This window comes from Dipteris shenzhenensis, chromosome 29, assembly GCF_047967505.1.
Source record: "Dipteris shenzhenensis isolate YYH24624 ecotype China chromosome 29, Dip_SZ_1.0, whole genome shotgun sequence".
Taxonomy (NCBI): Eukaryota; Viridiplantae; Streptophyta; class Polypodiopsida; order Gleicheniales; family Dipteridaceae; genus Dipteris; species Dipteris shenzhenensis.
The window spans coordinates 3,337,594-3,356,582 of NC_141624.1; the positions used below are offsets into that span (position 1 = coordinate 3,337,594).

The 18,989-nt window shown below is 41.6% G+C and overlaps 1 pseudogene across 1 annotated transcript; it reads left to right on the forward strand.

The window, feature by feature from the left end:
- The first annotated feature begins 4,760 nt into the window (after positions 1-4,760).
- On the forward strand, positions 4,761-5,709 carry LOC147882316 (flowering-promoting factor 1-like protein 1; annotated as a pseudogene). Its single transcript, XR_015543840.1, has 2 exons — positions 4,761-5,269; positions 5,610-5,709. The product of XR_015543840.1 is annotated as a flowering-promoting factor 1-like protein 1 (transcript).
- Positions 5,710-18,989: the final 13,280 nt, after the last annotated feature.

An 18,989-nucleotide genomic window follows, 5' to 3' on the forward strand; every position in this document is an offset into this window, starting at 1 on the left:
ACCAAGGCACTCGAGAAGGATTTGCTTCAGGGATCTTTAGAGACTTGGCATTGGGCTGAGAAGCTAGTTCACCTATGGGTGGACATTGAGGGGGGGTGTTAGATATGCTCAATGCCCCACCCTCCTGGTAACCACCAGTTGTCCAAGGAGCTCAAGTTGTAAGGTCCCCATATGAGGAGAAGCCATGTGTGAGCCCGGGACACTGAATGGATCCTGACTTGCATGTCAGATGAGGTCTATCAATGAGACCGTTGATGGTAGAAAGGTGATCTATGTGAGTCTAGTCTATGGGCTAGGCAGGGTATGTAAGCTGGTAGCACAATGAGGCACATTGTCTTGATTGTGTGGGAGCCCCTTGCTTTCTCTAGGGTCTGGGGGCTAGCTGGCCCCCATCTGAGGGGTCCCAAGGATATTCCCTGAATATTCCATGGATGACTAGTTAGTTCCACTGACTAGGTTGACTGATCGGCTCCACCGACTAGGTTGACTGGCTGGCTCCACTGACTATGTTGATCTGACTACCACCTCATAGCTATGAAGAGGCGACCTTCCTAGTCCATTGCATCAGATCAGATCAGATCAAATTAGATCTTCGAACAGAGATCTTCCAGCTAGTATCTCTTCACCTAGTATATGTCTAGATCGCCATCTAAGCTCCATTGTGGGAGTGCACGGGTGGATGGAGCCATCATCTGTACTACATCAGTATTCAAGGAAAATTTTGTTTGTCTCCAATTTGCAGTGTACTCTATTCTTTGTTGGGTTTTTGTTCCGTTGCGCCGTGTAATTTAACACTTGTATTGCTTTAATGGTTTCGGCCCAAATCCTTATTCCATATTTATTTGCTCTCATGTTCAAGTTTGGAATGTGTACTACAACTTGAAGACAAAGTTTGCTGAATTCCATTAAGTAATGCATAAGTTATGGATCATGCAAGACACCCATATACAAAAAAGTCCCTGAGCCTAGTCGCCAAAAATGGCTACACCCAAGCAAACAATGATGCTATAACCCGCTTATTGTCACCTCTGTTGGGATATCCAGGATAGCTCGATGGATGGAAGGGGGTTTCAAGAGATGTGGTATATAGGTTTGGTTGAGAAATTTGGTTTGCAATGCTGATTACACTTGAAAAATGCCATTGACGAGATAGGAGCACAAATGGGAGAGATTAGCATTAGACTTTGAGATATCCAAATAAAGGGAGAATCATGTAGCATCCCAACTTCTATGAGTTATATTCAAATTTATTCATCTTATCTTGCCATGTCTTTGAAAGAATGTTCCGCTTCTAAGGTCCAATTCGTTTGTAATATTGGCCACCAAGTTAAAATTGTTGGAATCTAGATCCTAAGCCTAGGCTATAATATGGACTACACTCGAGGGAAGATAAAGGCCTACATTCAACTTATGGACACATGGCATTGAAATGGCTCCAAAGTGGAAAGAATTAGTTTCAAGAGAGAATTCTATAAGGTTCTAAGAAGATCATGGTAAAAAGGCATGCCATACTTTGATGAGGAAGGTACAGGAGCTCTACTCAATGGAATCCATGGTGAGGTGCATCTAAAGCATAAGCCATCTGTTTATGAAAATATATTGCAATGATGCTAAATGTAAGTAGGGTGGTATGCATCTCATGTGGTAGCTAAAATTTTCTTTTGTAACATGTTTGCAAAGGCCAAATATGAGCTTTCGGTGGGATGATACACTAACAAGTTCCAGGTTGAATTATCTCTTACTTGTAGGTTTAATTCAAGTAATATAGAGTCGCATAGCATGTATACATATATGCTTATCCAAGCCATTATGGAAATCCTTGACCTTCTCCAAAGATTTCACTCGTGGGTGTCTCCCATGATGAGCTCTAAGAGATAGTCATAAATGTCTCCTTTTGTGCTTATTTTTCTAGTTAGCATACAGTTGCATAAAATACAATAATATAGTCAGTGGGGGTATTAGATGTAAATCTACTTCAACAATGTCTACACTCTTTCCATGGCTTTACCTCATGGCACATAGGCAAAGCGACAATGGAATATGGGGGAATCGCTCTTAGGTCTATCCCATTGACAGCATTAGTAATTCATTCCAATTTCTTGCCTTTGGATAATATGGCATATCAAAGAAAGTGTTTTGACTCTTAAATAATGTCTAAACTCTTTCCATTTCTTTAACATGGAATATGGGGGAAATCTCTTTAGGTGTCTATCTCATGCACAGCATTAGCAATGCAATTCAATTTCATACCCCTTAACACTAGCTATCAAAGCAAAGTGTTTTGGTCATACAGTTGTATTTCAACTCCATCATTCCAATAAAAAGATTTTGATTGTCAATGTTTAATGGATCACAATACAATGAGAAAATGCCTAATGATTAAAAAATCATCTTATGAATCTCAGTTGCAAATATTGAATTAAATGTATGAGAAAGAACATCGATCATGATTTGGAAATCCATAACCTTAAAAACCATAGTGAGCTTGTTCTATATAGACATAAACTTGTAGCTACAAAATAAAGCCTTACTTTTTTAATTTGCATATATAAGACAAAGCTAGAAATTAACAATTCATGAACCCACTAGGAAGCAATATAGTGGCCTATGTAGAGTGCACCAATTGCATTTATCAAACTCCATGAATGTCTCTAGAAAATGGCCCCTCCACGTTAGCATTTCCCTTTTACTTCACATTGATGTCTCAAGCATTGCCATTTGAAAAGAAAATGTTGAATTGATGTTTGTGACTTGGTTCTTTTTGGTCTTTAGTCTCCTCTCCTTCCACTTTTCACCTTCTAAATCCTCTTGGTTGTCCACCTCCAAATGCATGCTATTTTCCTTCTCCCTAGATATCTAATGATCCTTAAAAGGATTACAACATCTAATATTCACCATTGTTCCAATGGTTACTTGATTGAAATACTATAGATGGTTGCTAGCTTGTTAAATTACAGAGCTTAAAAGTTGAGATTAAACTTAATAGACACTTCTTGGGGGGATCACTATGTATAAACCATATATATCACGTGTGTTCAAGGCCTATCTATTAAACCCCTTATCTTTGAAATTTTCATTAATAAAATGCACCCTTTTCCTATTCAATCTATAAAGTTTTTTCCAAAATCCTTTTTACAACACCCATCACTCTGTGAAAATGTAAGAAAAATTAAAATTAAAATTTTCCTTATTTGAGTACAATTATTTCCTTCGGAAAAATTATCATGTCACATATTGAACGAAATGGTATTAGTGCTAGCACATAGCGTATTTGTTATTAGATACATTTGTTTCTTTATATTATGTGAGTCTTTTTGGATTCTTGCTGTGGATGTAAGCAACCCTAAGGTTTCGTTGATGGCTCCAAAGCTTGGATAATTGGGTTATGTTAAGGTTTGGGTCACGGAAAATTTTATTTGGTTTAAATTATGTTGCTCTTTTTTGTGATCGTTGCGGTGCCTCTAAGCAACCTTCCGTATTCTTCGTAAATGGGAATTTCAAAACAAAGCCTTTATTGTTTCCCGCTACAAAAGAATGTTTGGCTTTTTCGCGAATATATGCGTTTCCGGAGCAACAATATGAGCAAGCACCCTAACAAAGAAAGATCCCGGCAACGAATCATCTGCCCACGAACCGCGATGCCGTCTTGGCCAACGATGGCCATCTTGAAAAAATTCTCACCGATCTCAAAACAGCGACGCTTGATTCAGCTCACCGGTTCTCTTCGATTCGAAATGATAACAATTCGCAACCTCCCCTGCGGACTAGAGATTGAATAATTCGATCTCAAATCCATTATCTTCCCACACATCCAGGTACTCAAGTCGAAGGAGCAAGGTATACTGATTATGCAAAGGGGTGGCAGTCGTGTTATTGGTATAAAGGAAGGTCGCTACATTATTTCAGGTAACGGGGCGCTGCCCAGTAGGCGATGCACGTAGAGATGGGCATAACTGTGGCGATCCTTCGTCATGCGCCGGGGAAACAGAACGAACGACAGGTGCGATTGAAGGACGTCGACGCATGTAGCAGTGGGCTATTGGAGGTGTAGCAAACAGATTCAGTATGGGACGGCTGGAATACCATGACGCATCAGCGGCGAAAAGTTAAAGGAAGGACCCAAGGGAGGGGGAGCAGCCGCGGCACAGCTGAAAAAGACGACAGTTGATGAGAAGGAAGGCAGAAAGAGAAGCATCTATTATCATAAGAGAATCACCAAGGAGAAGGAAAGAAAGTTGAAAGGAGTCATAGTGGGCTGGTTTGGAACGCAAGCTTGCCTTCGTGGCAGTATGCATACTGGCGAAACAGCAAGCTGTACACAGATGCGTTGACTCCCGGCGCATCGAAACCCCTCCCAGCGTGGGCAGCTGCTCGACAAGCAGGACCTGGAGTCCACCATGGCAAATATGATGTCCCAAGGGGTGTGATGCGAGATTTCGTTTTGCCGATTTTCGTTCATCAACCTCACTCTAGTAGCGAGCTGGCAGCCTTCTGTGTGTAGAGGACCTTAGACCGCAACAAATGGGTAAGCTGAAGCAGGAGAAACATCAGCAAACGCCACTGTCCTAGCACTCCTGCGCTCCATGTCACGTGGCTTGGTTAAATGCGGGGTTAACGCCCTAGATAAATGGAGATTATGGAATAATCTGAGGTTTTGCTCGTTATAAAAGGCGCTGGCCCTTAGCCGCCATTATGAGTAGTGTGCCACCCTCAGCTCTCAATAAGTTCCAAGATTGTTGTCTTTGGCGAGAAAGCTTTCCATAGAGTTCCATCCCCACACCGCAGCAGCTCATTACATAGCCTTGCTACCCTCTCTCTACGTTAGATTGTCACCAGAAAGCTTCCCGGTTTTTCCTTGCTTAGTACAGCCTCCCAATTCCGCCCTCCCCAAGCATGGCAGGTGTTTGGGTCTTCAACCATCGTGGCATCGCTCACCTTGATCCCAATCCCAACCCCGACAACATCGACAAGTCTGAGTCTCAACCAGGCAGGCGCGGAAAAGTCCTCGTTTACGTGCCCTCCAACCAGATCATCTCTTCTTATGCTCTTCTCGAGCAGAAGTTGACGGCCATCAGATGGTTGCGATACCCCAACGAGGAGCCCGGCAGCATCTAGTTCCACAGGGGCCACTCTACACACCTTATCACGGTGCCCAGAGATTTCAGGAGATTCAAGCCAGTGCACATGTTCGACATCGCGATCAAGAACCGGCAATATTTCGAGGTCCGCGACCAGTGATCAACTGGTGGAGCTTCTATTTCAGTCAGCGGTAGTTTTCTTCCTTCCATGTTGTTTCTCACTGTTCATGGAACTAGATGAGTTTTTAGGTTTCGATTGCGGCAGCAGAAGTTACCCTCATTATCCAAATTATACTTATAGTTGCTATTCTCGCAGTATCAGCATGTGTGGCTCTACATAGTAGAAATGGAGGTTTAAAGTTCTCAATCATGTGTTTGGCTTGAGAAGTCTATCACTTGCTTTACATTGCACCATTTTAAGAATGATCCACCAGTCCATATACAAAAGTCAAATACTCTCTCTCTCTCTCTCTCCACATTTGGTTTTCTTGAAAGGCGAGTTGCATGTGCTGACGGCGCGTGTCTTTGCAGGGACATGCGTAGCTTATGGGGACTTGCGGATATCTGGGAGTATGGTGGCCTTTGCTTGGTAGACTCTTTTACATGTACAACAAAGCTTGTAACTTACACGCAGTCCATCAAATCTATGATTTAATGTTTTTCTTGCTAATGATGTTAGAGAGATTTCATAAATGGTAGGCTTCCCATTTCATGATTGAGGTAAATTAGTTTTTGTTTGAGTCCTTTGATATTGCAAGCAATGCTGGGTGGAATTAAGTAGAAGAAAACCTTTTTCTTGGTTATTGTAAGCTAAGCACATTTAATTTATGATAGCTTAACCATTGATGCTGAGATAATCAAGATAATTCAATCTGTGCTCAAGAGTGCTCATCTTATGTTGATTTATTCATTATATAAAACATGGGTGACTAAATGGGACAAAATGTGACCATTATTTTGGTTGTCAAGATGACAAAAATGAATGGGCCTAAAAATAGGTTTACAAAATTAATTGAGGCTTTGCTTGACAACAAATGCTCCAATGGTTTTCAAGAAAAGGCAAAGTAGTGGTGGTTAATATGTCATATCACATAACTTTAAGAGATAATTACGAAAGTAAAGTTCATAACACGCGGCATTCAGCTAAAATGTACTTAAAGTTTTGAGTTTTTTCCAAAATGAATAAATAAATACTTGATATATCCAAACTAAAAGGCCCTTTTAAATGGATGATCTAATTTTTTTCTGCCCAAAAAAAATAAATCACTAAGGTCTGTAAAATTTTTAAAATGTGGAATTAGGGTAAGAACTCTTCTTTAACACATGGCTAAATATTTCTCAATGATCTTATATTGAAAGAGGTCAAATCAAGTTGTGATTCCCTAATCGATTCACACATGTTGCATCGATCCCTATCTTTCTTATATGAAAAGTAAAGCTAGTAGCTATAAATATATCATATAAGGATGATAGCCTTTTTCATATAATTTATTTTTTCAACCTATAACATCATGCAAAGAGACTGGTTATTTTAGTGCCAACACTTATGTCTTGGATAATTAAAGAGTTAACTATAGGTTAGATATTTGACCTTTGCAATGTTTTTGTAACTAATGCATCAAGTCCTAAGTTGTTTACATCGAAGAAGTGCAAAAGCCAAAAATCCTACATAAAACATACATTTGGGTGGCAATTATAGAACCTCCAGTTACAAAAACACTTTTAATAAATGACTTCAAAACCTCCATATAAATGTAAATTTCTATGAGATTATCGTATCAAATGCATGTCGTGGGATTACATATCTTGAGTGCATGCTCAAGGCTCCAAGGCTATATTTTTAGGCTATAATGACTTACAAGTGTATGTCCAGACATATTGGATCATGGAAAAACAAATGAAATCTTCCTACCAAAGTAAATATACATGTTGAATGTTAAGCAATTTAGGGGTGCACTTTGTTCTTTCAACCCTCTCCAAACTCACAAACAGTAGAAAGCATAAGGGAGGTCACTCAAATCTACCGATGGATAATAGGCAGCACAACACTTTCACCATCTTTGTATTCTTTTTCCACCTATATACATACATATAAATGTAGATACAGGCCTGGGTCTAGCCATTTTTCGTGAGGTTTAGGGATAAATCGCATGTCGGTAACTTGCTTGATTTGTAACTCATGTATTTTTAAATGGAATTTGACAAACTTGGGGTCTAAACTAATCTACACTTTTTGAACTTGAAATTGACACTACAAGGCATAGGCCATTTTCCGACGGAAATACCGACGCTTTTTACATTAAAAATTTTTTTTTTCACGGGCGCAAAGGTCGCTATAAAAGTCGTTAAAATCGTCGGAAAAGGAGCGTCGCTATAAACCGTCGCTATATAGCGACGCTGTTAATCGTCGCTATATAGCGACGATGTAAACGTCGCTATATAGCGACGATAAAAACGTCGCTATATAGCGACTCTGTTAATCGTCGCTATATAGCGACACTGGTAAACGTCGCTATATAGCGACGATTAACAGAAGGTTAAAAAAATGGTTAGTGGGGCTAAACAGGGCCAAAAGGAAGCCCTGTTTAGCCCCACTAACCATTTTTTTTTTTTTGTAATTACAAAAGAAATTTTTTTATAACAAAATTTCCCTTGCTTGCAGGGTGATACAAAATTGTTCTTGTGAACGATGAGGAAGAAATGCATATACATATACAACTGTGTTTGAAACAAAATTACCCTGTGAAAGGGTGATACAAAATGGCTCTAACGAGCGGATATGAAAAATGCTACTACCACTACTAATCCGAATCCGAATCCGAATCGTCTTGTTGGGCTGTTCCCTGGTCCTCGGCACCTGCATCTTCTCCCTCGTCCCCGACACCTGCGTCTTCTCCTTCGTCATCGGCACCTGCGTCCGATCCTTGCCCCTGTTGATCGCTCGTCTCTGATGATGGGACGCTTGAGCTTTGACCCTGAGACTGAACCATATAAATCGAAAATTAGATTGGAACTTAAATTAAAAAGTGAGATTACAAGCAGGAGTAAACTTATACCGTGCGAGCAGCCACCTCAGCCCAATCGACTGTCGCTCCCATTGCCTCTTGCTCAATGAACCACGGCTTGGTTCCTATCCGAAATGCGCGTCGCGTCTCTGCATCCGTAGGAAGACGACCCATCGCAGCTTGCTGTGGATCCAATTTACGAGAGTTAGAGTTAGCTAAAGTGCATGTAATATGTAAGTAAAACAAATAGAACAATACATTAAATGGAAAGAAGTAAACTTACCACGGTTGCCTCGAACGCATACCGTCCACCTGCACCAAAGTGCGAAGTACCTACGACATCCAGCCGTCTCTTCGCAGCCCTCCTCTGACCCTCGAACATTTCAGGATGGTCCCTATTCTGCTTCTTCAAGAACTTCCAATCAGCTTTGTCTGCCCAGCTGGGTTTAGACAACCCCTTTGTAATGGAAGTACGCATGGTTGATCTGCGATGCTTTAGGACCAAACCCATGCGCTCGAGCATATAACTGTTATTAAACTCCACATTTGGCGGATTAGGAAATCTGAGTTTTAACTCATCGATCACCGCCTGTTTCTTTTGGCCATCTTGATACCGCCAATCGATATTTATTCCGCTCTTGAAGTGATGACTCATCAACCGCCTCATGGCGGCCATCACTGCTTTGCCCTTTTTGTCTTCTATTATCTCTCCGGCAGATGTGATTTGATAGGAGAGATCCCCTGATGAGTAAGGGGGACTGACGGTAGCAGAGTCTGAAGGAGTGGAAGCTGCGCGACCGCTTCCGGATCGAGGAGTAGCTGTGGGAGTAGGAGAGGGAAAGGGACCTGACTGATACTGTGTCTCCGGACCAAGTGGAGACCTAAAGGAGCGTGAGTGTGCTGACTCGTCTACATCTCCTGAGTCAGCACAACATGAGCCGCCCATCCTACTCTTCCTTCCCTTGTGGGAGGCATGCGCAGGTGATGATCCCGCGGTCGAAGGGGCGCGAGGGGATGGCTGGGCTGTACGTCCACCCGTCGGTGTAGGGGAAGGAATTGCGGAGGTCCTCTGAGAGAGCAGAGAGAAGAATCTCGCTGCCTCCTCATCGCTCATCTGCGCTACAAACTCGTCGGGAGTCCCAACAAAGCCATGCGCGGCTAGCAAAGGAGTCCCCTGAGGGGTAGTCGCAGTGCTACGTGGAAGAGGGGTCGGACCAGGGGTAGTCACAGTGCTAGGACCGAGAGGAGTCGGAACAGGGGTAGTCCTCGGGGTAGTCGCCTGAGAGGAATCAAAGTCCTCTGGAGCATATAGATCGTGAGCTCTCCTCCTGCGAGGCTGTCCGTACTCGTCCGATGAGCGACGTGATCCCATGTCTAACATAGACACAAACACGAAAACAGAAAACAAATAAACAAACATGAGCATTCTCATAGGCATAGGCATAGGCAAGAAGAAAGAAGAGGGAAAGGAAAGAAGAGGGAAAGGAAAGAGGGAAAGGAAAGAGGGAAAGATAAGAGGGAAAGAAGATGTAAAGGAAAGAAAAGAATGAGAACGAGGAAATAGAGAATGAGAGAAAGGGAAAGAGAAGGAGAAGGAGCTTATGCTCATGCGGAAATAGAGAAGGAGCTTATGCAGAATGAGAGAAGGAGCTTATGCGGAATAAGAGAAGGAGCTCATGCGGAAACTTGCGAAAACTTGCATGCGGAATAAGAGAAGGAGCTTATGCGGAAAAAGAGAATGAGAGAAGCATATGCTTCTCTCATTCTCTTTTTCCGCATAAGCTCTTGCGGAAACTTACGCATAAGCTCATGCTCATGAATGAGCATAAGCATGAGCTTATGCTTAAGCATGAGCTTATGCTTATGCTTGCGGATGAATGAGCATATGCTTATGCTTATGCTTGCGGATGAATGAGCATAAGCATGAGCTTATGCTTATGCTTATGCATAAGCATAAGCATAAGCTCATGCTTATGCTCATGCGGAAATAGAGAAGGAGCTTAAGCGGAATGAGAGAAGGAGCTTATGCGGAAAAAGAGAATGAGAGAAGCATATGCTTCTTTCATTCTCTATTTCCGTATAAGCTCTTGCAGAAACTTACGCATAAGCTCATGCGAAGAATGAGCATAAGCATGAGCTTATGCTTATGCTTATGCATAAGCATAAGCATAAGCATAAGCATAAGCTCATGCTTATGCTCATGCAAAAATAGAGAATGAGCTTAAGCGGAATGAGAGAAGGAGCGTATGCGGAAAAAGAGAATGAGAGAAGCATATGCTTCTCTTATTCTCTATTTCCGTATAAGCTCTTGCGGAAACTTACGCATAAGCTCATGCGAAGAATGAGCATAAGCATGAGCTTATGCTTATGCTTATGCATAAGCATAAGCATAAGCTCATGCTTATGCTCATGCGGAAATAGAGAATGAGCTTATGCGGAATGAGAGAAGGAGCTTATGCGGAATAAGAGAAGGAGCTCATGCGGAAACTTGCGAAAACTTGCATGCGAAATAAGAGAAGGAGCTTATGCGGAAAAAGAGAATGAGAGAAGCATATGCTTCTCTCATTCTCTATTTCCGCATAAGCTCTTGCGGAAACTTACGCATAAGCTCATGCGAAGAATGAGCATAAGCATGAGCTTATGCTTATGCTTATGCATAAGCATAAGCATAAGCTCATGCTTATGCTCATGCGGAAATAGAGAATGAGCTTATGCGGAATGAGAGAAGGAGCTTATGCGGAATAAGAGAAGGAGCTCATGCGGAAACTTGCGAAAACTTGCATGCGAAATAAGAGAAGGAGCTTATGCGGAAAAAGAGAATGAGAGAAGCATATGCTTCTCTCATTCTCTATTTCCGCATAAGCTCTTGCGGAAACTTACGCATAAGCTCATGCGAAGAATGAGCATAAGCATGAGCTTATGCTTATGCTTATGCATAAGCATAAGCATAAGCTCATGCTTATGCTCATGCGGAAATAGAAAATGAGCTTATGCGGAATGAGAGAAGGAGCTTATGCGGAATAAGAGAAGGAGCTCATGCGGAAACTTGCGAAAACTTGCATGCGGAATAAGAGAAGGAGCTTATGCGGAAAAAGAGAATGAGAGAAGCATATGCTTCTCTCATTCTCTTTTTCCGCATAAGCTCTTGCGGACACTTACGCATAAGCTCATGCTCATGAATGAGCATAAGCATGAGCTTATGCTTATGCTTAAGCATGAGCATAAGCATAAGCATAAGCTCATGCTTATGCTCATGCGGAAAAAGAGAGGGAGCTTATGCGGAAAAAGAATGAGAACGAGGAAATAGAGAATGAGAGAAAGGGAAAGAGAAGGAGAAGGAGCTTATGCTCATGCGGAAATAGAGAAGGAGCTTATGCGGAATGAGAGAAGGAGCTTATGCGGAATAAGAGAAGGAGCTCATGCGGAAACTTGCGGAAACTTGCATGCGGAATAAGAGAAGGAGATTATGCGGAAAAAGAAAATGAGAGAAGCATATGCTTCTCTCATTCTCTATTTCCGCATAAGCTCTTGCGGAAACTTACGCATAAGCTCATGCTCATGAATGAGCATAAGCATGAAGAATGAGCATAAGCATGAGCTTATGCTTATGCTTATGCTTATGCTTATGCCGCATAAGCTCCTTCTCTCATTCCGCATAAGCTCCTTCTCTATTTCCGCATGAGCATACGCATGAGCTTATGCTTATGCTTATGCACTCATGCGGAAATGAGAGAAGGAGCTTATGCGGAATGAGAGAAGGAGCTTATGCGGAAAAAAGAGAATGAGAGAAGCGTATGCTTCTCTCATTCTCTATTTCCGCATAAGCTCTTGCGGAAACTTACGCATAAGCTCATGCTCATGAATGAGCATAAGCATGAGCTTATGCTCATGCGGAAATAGAGGAGGAGCTTATGCGGAATGAGAGAAGCATAAGCATAAGAGAATAAGAGGGATGCGGAAATAGAGAATAAGGGGGAAAGGAAAGAGAGAAGGGAAAAGAGAGAGGGGGAAAGAGAGAATAAGAGAAGAGGGAAAAAAGAGAAGGGGGAAAATGAGAAAAAGAGAAGGGGGAGGAGAGGGTTCCTACGCCCATCACTGCAGCTAGCGCTTAAGGCGCTAGCTGCAGGCAAATGCAAATAACAAAAAGCTTAAATGGAAAGAAGAGAAAGCACTTACCTGTAAAAGTATGTCCCGCTCGGTGTAGTGGACTGGGCCCACGAAAGAGAGACTATGTCCCGCTCGGTGTAGTGGACTGGCACTACAAAAGAGAGAAAACAATCCATTTTTTCAAATAAGATGTTAGTGGAAAGAGGAGATCACAAAAGCAAATTCTTGAAAGGAGACAAGGAAAGAGAAGATTGAGGAGACAAGGAAAGGAGGAGATTGAGGAGAAGAGAAGGAAGAGAAGGAAGAGAAATACAGAAATAAGAGGTGAGTTTCTTTCTTTCTTTCTTGAAATTTTCTTTCTTTCTTGAAATTTCGTTTTTTGTTTGAATCCTTTCTAATCAAGCATGAAAACTAGTTTAAAACTTTAGCAATACAAGTAGAAACACTCACAAAACCAAAGCTAACAAACAAACAACCTACATTGTTGAAAAAAACTCACCTTTTGAAGAACTTTCTTTCTGGAAACCAAAGAGGGAAAAAGGAGAGAGAGGGTGCACAAGAGGTAGGAGGAGGGTGAGGAGTGGGAAATAGGGTAGGAGGTTGCTTGGAATAGATGGGAGGTCAGTGAAAATAGGTGGGAGGAGATTTTGGAGAGCTTAGTTTAGAGATTAGGAAAGCTTTGAGCAAAACGCCGCGGGTTTCGGCGTTTCGGGTTTTAACCCACAGCGTCGCTATATAGCGACGCTTATTCGTCGCTATATAGCGACGTTTTTAATTGAAAACGTCGCTATATAGCGACGCTTTCAATTAAAATCGTCGCTATATAGCGACGGAACAGAGCGTCGCTATATAGCGACGCTTACTGTTTGTTTTTTTAATGAGGCCTCTTGTGACTCAAACATGCTATGCCTATAATTGTCAATATCTCCTCTTACTACACAGCCTTACTATATAGGATTTTTTGTTTCAATCCTTACTATATAGCGATGTCATTCTTTTTATATAGCCTCAAGAGAAGCTCAAATTAAACATGCTATGCTCATAATTGTGTACATCTCCTCTTCATGCTTATGTTATGGTTTTATAAGTGTAGATGGAAGGGACGAGTGGAAGCTCATCCGATGATGCGCCAACGCCCGGGAGCACGAAGTGGCTTACGGAGAGGTTATATTGTCATTGCACTCATTGCAAGCGAGAAGTACGACATCAACGTCGTATTATCATGCGCCACTTGCGGATGTATGGGGAGGAGCCGGAACCAGTACCCCCCGTTGGTGTTGCACATGTTGATGGATCATCGGTAAGTCAAAGCTATTTAAGTTCGCAATCTTATTGTATACCCGGAATTAGAAGATCTTCTATTTACACGAATGAGCTTATGACAGGATGACGAGGGTGACGAGGGTACACATATACCTTCTCACTTTCAACAAGACTATAGTCTCCCAGATGACGACGAGGGTATGGTCGACATGATGGATTCCATTTTTAGGGGCACTACATCCCACGTACACGTGATGTCAGAGTCTGAGGTGAAAATGCGAGAGTTGCAATCAACACAATTGTACGAGGGTGCCAGGATGTCTAAACTACGTGCTTGTCTCTCAATCTTGAATCTACAAGTACAGTATGGATGGTCGGATACAAGTGTCTCGGCCTTAATGAGGTTAGCCCTTGCATTAATTTGATTGACTCATTATTTGGATATTGTTTGTTTTGAGAATCATCATTTGGATAGTGTCTTTGTCATAGGTTGCTCCAAAAGATGTTGCCTGCACCAAATACCATGCCCGCATCAAGAGATGAAGCGAAAAAGATGCTAACAATGGTGGGTATGGATTATGATACCATCCATGCTTGCCGTAATGATTGTATTCTCTTTCGTCGTGAGCATGGAGATTTGGCTAGTTGTCCAAAGTGTGGGGAACAACGATATAGAGATGACTTGCAGGGTGAGAGGATACCGGTAAAGGTCTTAAGACACTTTCCCATCATTGCAAGAATACAACACATGTTTCGATGCAAATCCATAGCGGAGTTGATGACATGGCATGCATCTCATCGGTCCACTGATCACACATTGAGGATTCCCGCAGATTGTGCGGCTTGGAAGCACATAGATAATCAGTGGCCGGACTTTGCGAGAGAGCCACGCAACTTACATCTTGGGCTAGCCATGGACGGCGTGAATCCTTTCGGGTTACGCTCGACATCTTGGTCGACATGGCCCATAGTCGTGGTGAATTACAATATCCCACCATGGCTAACAATAAAAAAGGGACACCTCATGCTTGCACTACTTGTGCCAGGAAAGTACAAGGCAAGAAACATGGACGTGTACATGGCACCTTTGATAGAGGAGTTACAGATATTATGGAGAGGAGTGCAGGTCTTTGATATTTCCAGAGCTCCTAGGCATACCAATGATATTTCCGTCAGGGGTATCTTGATGTGGACCATGCATGACTACCCAGGATATGGAGAGTGCGCAGGTACGTGGTTATGTCTTTACATGTACAATGAGGGATTATGCTTTTTTTACTCTCTTTTGCACGCATGTCTTGTACTAACATATTCATGCACGCGTGCAGGGCTTGTTACAAGTGGGTACCATGCTTGTCCTGTTTGTGGACCCGCTCTGAAATCGCTTGCACGCTACTCCAAACACATGAGGAAAAATGTTTATGAAGGTCATGCTCGATACCTTCCGCTCGACCATCTCGCACGTGGAGGTCAGCTTGATCCACCACCATCATATTTGAAAGCAAGTGATTGGATTCAAGCTTGGAGGGAGAATGGAGAGGAACCTCCTCCTGGTATGAAGAGGCTATCGATCTTTCACGAGCTTCCTTATTGGGGTCAGTTACAAATCAATCATCTCTTGGATCCCATGCATATCTTTAAGAATGTGGGGGCTACCATTTGGGCACACTTGGTTGGTTCCAAGGACTCGAGAGGAGTGCGAGAAGACTTGCGTGCTATGAATAGGATGTCTCGTTTGTGGCCCCAAGTGCATGCTTCAGGAAAAGTTGTCCTCCCGAAAGCAACGTGGATCCTCTCTACGAGGGAGGAGGCAGCGATCAAGGCAGACATTGCCTCTTTTCAAACACCGACAGGGTACATGCGTTGCTTGAAAGGAGCATTTTCAAAGGACAATAAGCTTAGTGGCCTCAAGTCCCATGATTGGCACAAGGTCTTACAGGTATTCTAAGTAGAATTAGTGTACCGATAATAGTACAAGGGATTAGCGTAATTATTATTATGTTATATTGTTGACATGATTTCATTGTTGCTTTGATAGTTCATCCTTCCAATTACAATAAAAGGGTGCTTACAAGAAGATGTTAGAAATGCTATATTCAAGATCTGTGGTATTGTGAGGTATGCTTACTATCAATTCGCATTATGTATTTTCTTCATGTCCATGTGAAATAGGTGGATATCTCAAATATCTTACATATGCATGGACATGTGAAATAGGTGGATATCTCAAAAAGAGATCTCTATATCGAGCATCGAGAAGGCTAGGGTGGAATCCATCGAAGCCGTATGCTTGCTTGAGAAGCACTTTCCCTCAAGCATTATGACAACTCAAGTCCACTTGCTTGTGCACATAGTTGATGAGGTGGCTATAGCAGGTACCGTTCATAATCGATGGATGTTTTTTCTCGAGCGGTTTATGAAAACTCTAAAGGGGTTTGTAAGACAAAGAGCAAGACCAGAAGCAAGCATGGCAGAGGGATGGCTTGTGCAAGAGTCATTAGTATATATCACAGAGTTTCTTGCATCCACGGATCCTGATATGCCGCAAGCTTGGCACAACAAGGATGATGATCGCATCATTGGCGAGGTCCCCCAAGGAAAAGGGATTGAAAGAAAGATGAGCGAAGAGCAAATGGAGAAATTCAATAAGTTTTGTATCCTCAATAGCCCTGAGATGCAGAAGTGGATTGAGAGATATGAAGTGGCCAAAGCAGAAAGAATAAATGCAAGGACGAGATTCAGAGTAATGTATAGGCGATCACAACCATATCCACGAGATCTGGCTCTTCTCCCTACTCACATGTCACTTGATTGGCTACAACTGGCTATACGTAAAGCCGAACGTGATGGAGAGACAATAAACGAGCGCGAGCGGGAGTTATCATCTGGATGTATGGTGCATGTAAGTTTCTTATCTCTTGATGTAATTAAGTAATTATTTGTGGCAATATATGCTATAAAATAGGTGCATCTTCATTGTTTTAATGATGCTCTTTTACAGTACAAAAAGTACAGTGCATTATGGTCATATGGACGACATTTTCGCATAGAACGCATCGATTCAAAGAGAGTCACGTATGATTGTGGAGTCATGGCTAACTTCACACAAGATAGCCGAGCAAGTGCTTCGGATACCAATCTTCTCTCCTCACAGTTGGATTATTGTGGAACCATACGCGACATCTATGAAATTGATTTCAGACGATTTACTATTTTCATTCTTGATGTAAAATGGTATAGAACTACTTACAACGGTCCCCATGCAACTGTGAGAAAAGATGGTAGCGGTCTCTTTGCAATAGACTCCACCAAACATTGGACCGATGAAAGTGATACTTTTGTTCTTCCCGAGCACTGTGAGCAGGTGCATACTAATGATTCAATTAGTCGAAGCTTTCGTTTTTTAAGTCCATTGATATATATATAATTGACGACATTTGGCACGTGATTTTTCATCTTCAATATAGGTGGTTTTTCATCCGGATCGTTCTGATCCAAGATGGTGGTACGTGATCCAAGTTGCACCACGAAGAAAGCAGATTTTTGAAGATCGAGATGTGGATATGGAGATGCCACTACCAAATCCGGATCCAATTGATGAATCTAGCGAAGAAGATGTAGATCACCATATGAGGCAAGAGGAAGATGCGCATAATGACATCGCACGGGAGGAGGATGGAGATCACGATATTGACGAGGAAGACAACAATCGTCAAGATCGATCACCACACTTAAGCTTAATTGAAGAAGATGATCAAATACTTTTAGGTGAACGTACGATGCTAGAGTACGATGATGATATAGGAGATCAACTCGGTATAGAGTTGGAGATAGACTTGCTTGGCGCCTTAGACTTGGCTCAAGATGAAACAGTTGATGTAAATGCTCTTATTTAATTTGATTTTTCTCATCTCCAACTTGGACATGAATATATGAGCTTCAAAGGCTTGATGTACATGCTCTCATTTTTTATTTCTCTATGAGCTCAAACATGTATGAAAATTTAAAAAAAAATTTCATTGGAAGAAAATAAATTTTAAGGCTTAAAAAAAAAAAAAAACCTCTCTGGAAAACGTCGCTATAATATAGTCTCAGTGTCGCTATATAGCGACTTTTAAAAGTCGTTATATAGCGACTTTCGTAAAAGTCGCTATATAACGACTTTTAAAAGTCGCTATATAGCGACCATTACTAACGTCGCTATATAGCGACTCTTATTAAGAGTCGCTATATAGCGACGATTTACGACACCCGATTTTTATACCGACGATTAACGCTAGGCGGGCGCTAATCGTCGGTACGTAAACGTCGCAATAGGATGCGTGTGTAGTAGTGTGATATCAAAACATCACACAATTAGTATCTTGAATGTGATCATAAAACTATTGCAAATGCTATTATGCTTCAAAGCATGCATATTGGACTGTATAGGAGATCTAAATTAATTTAAAAACTTATAAAATAATTGCTCTACACGTATATATTCAAACCAATTGTTCCTTTGAAATACCACTTTTTGAGCTTTGTACATACAAACCAAACGAGGCAACCAATTGAGAGCCTTTGCTATGGTTTAGGGAGTGTCCTATATATTGTGTTCCAATTGTATAAGTACATATCATGGCACACTCAATAACTTTTCAATGTAGTTGGAAAGACAAACGTTTTGAAAAAATGCACTCCACAATTATGAACTATTGCATGGTGGTCTGATATTTGTGATATTTTTAGCTTACGTTAACCATAAATAAACACACTACATAAAACTCCATTGATGCATGTGCAATGCACTTGACATATATCAAGCATTATTTATCATTTTGAACTGTTTCTTTTTCAAGTCGATACCTCACAATGAGACCCCTAAGAATGCCAGAGATGGTTCCATTTCTTAACACATAGCATTACACCCACTAGCCAACCATTTTGCGTCTTGCCTTTTGCTTTTTCCAACTAGTTTGGGCCTCTTTGCATTTGTTGGTGATGTGTACAATTGGAGGCTACAAAACAAAGCCATCGGTTTTTAACAAACTTTGACATATATTGCTTTTGCATTAAAAAAATTTCTTCTCTCGCACTAGTAAATTTCAAATAAAGTACACAGTGCACACCATGTCCTACCGAACTATGCAAAACGTTGTCGTTGCATTCTATGACTTGTCACTCTCAGGATTTCTACTTCTTTCACACAACAAGACAAAGCACCCATAGACGCACGCACAGACGCATTTCATGAACTAAATAAAAAACTTACGGGCACGTCTATTTGCGCGTCTATTTGCGCGTCAGGAGACCCGCGTCTAATTGTGCATCTATATATCAGACTTACGCGCGTATAGACGCGGTCATACATGCGTAAATAGACGCGCATATAAATGCTTTGATAGACGCACGTATAGACGCAAGTCGAACAGACAGACGCGAATATAAACGCGTTTTTAAATGCACTGATAGACGCGCCTTTTTTTTTATTTAAATTTTACAGAATACTGTGTATGTTGTGTATGCTATATAGTTACAAGAATCCCATATCCAC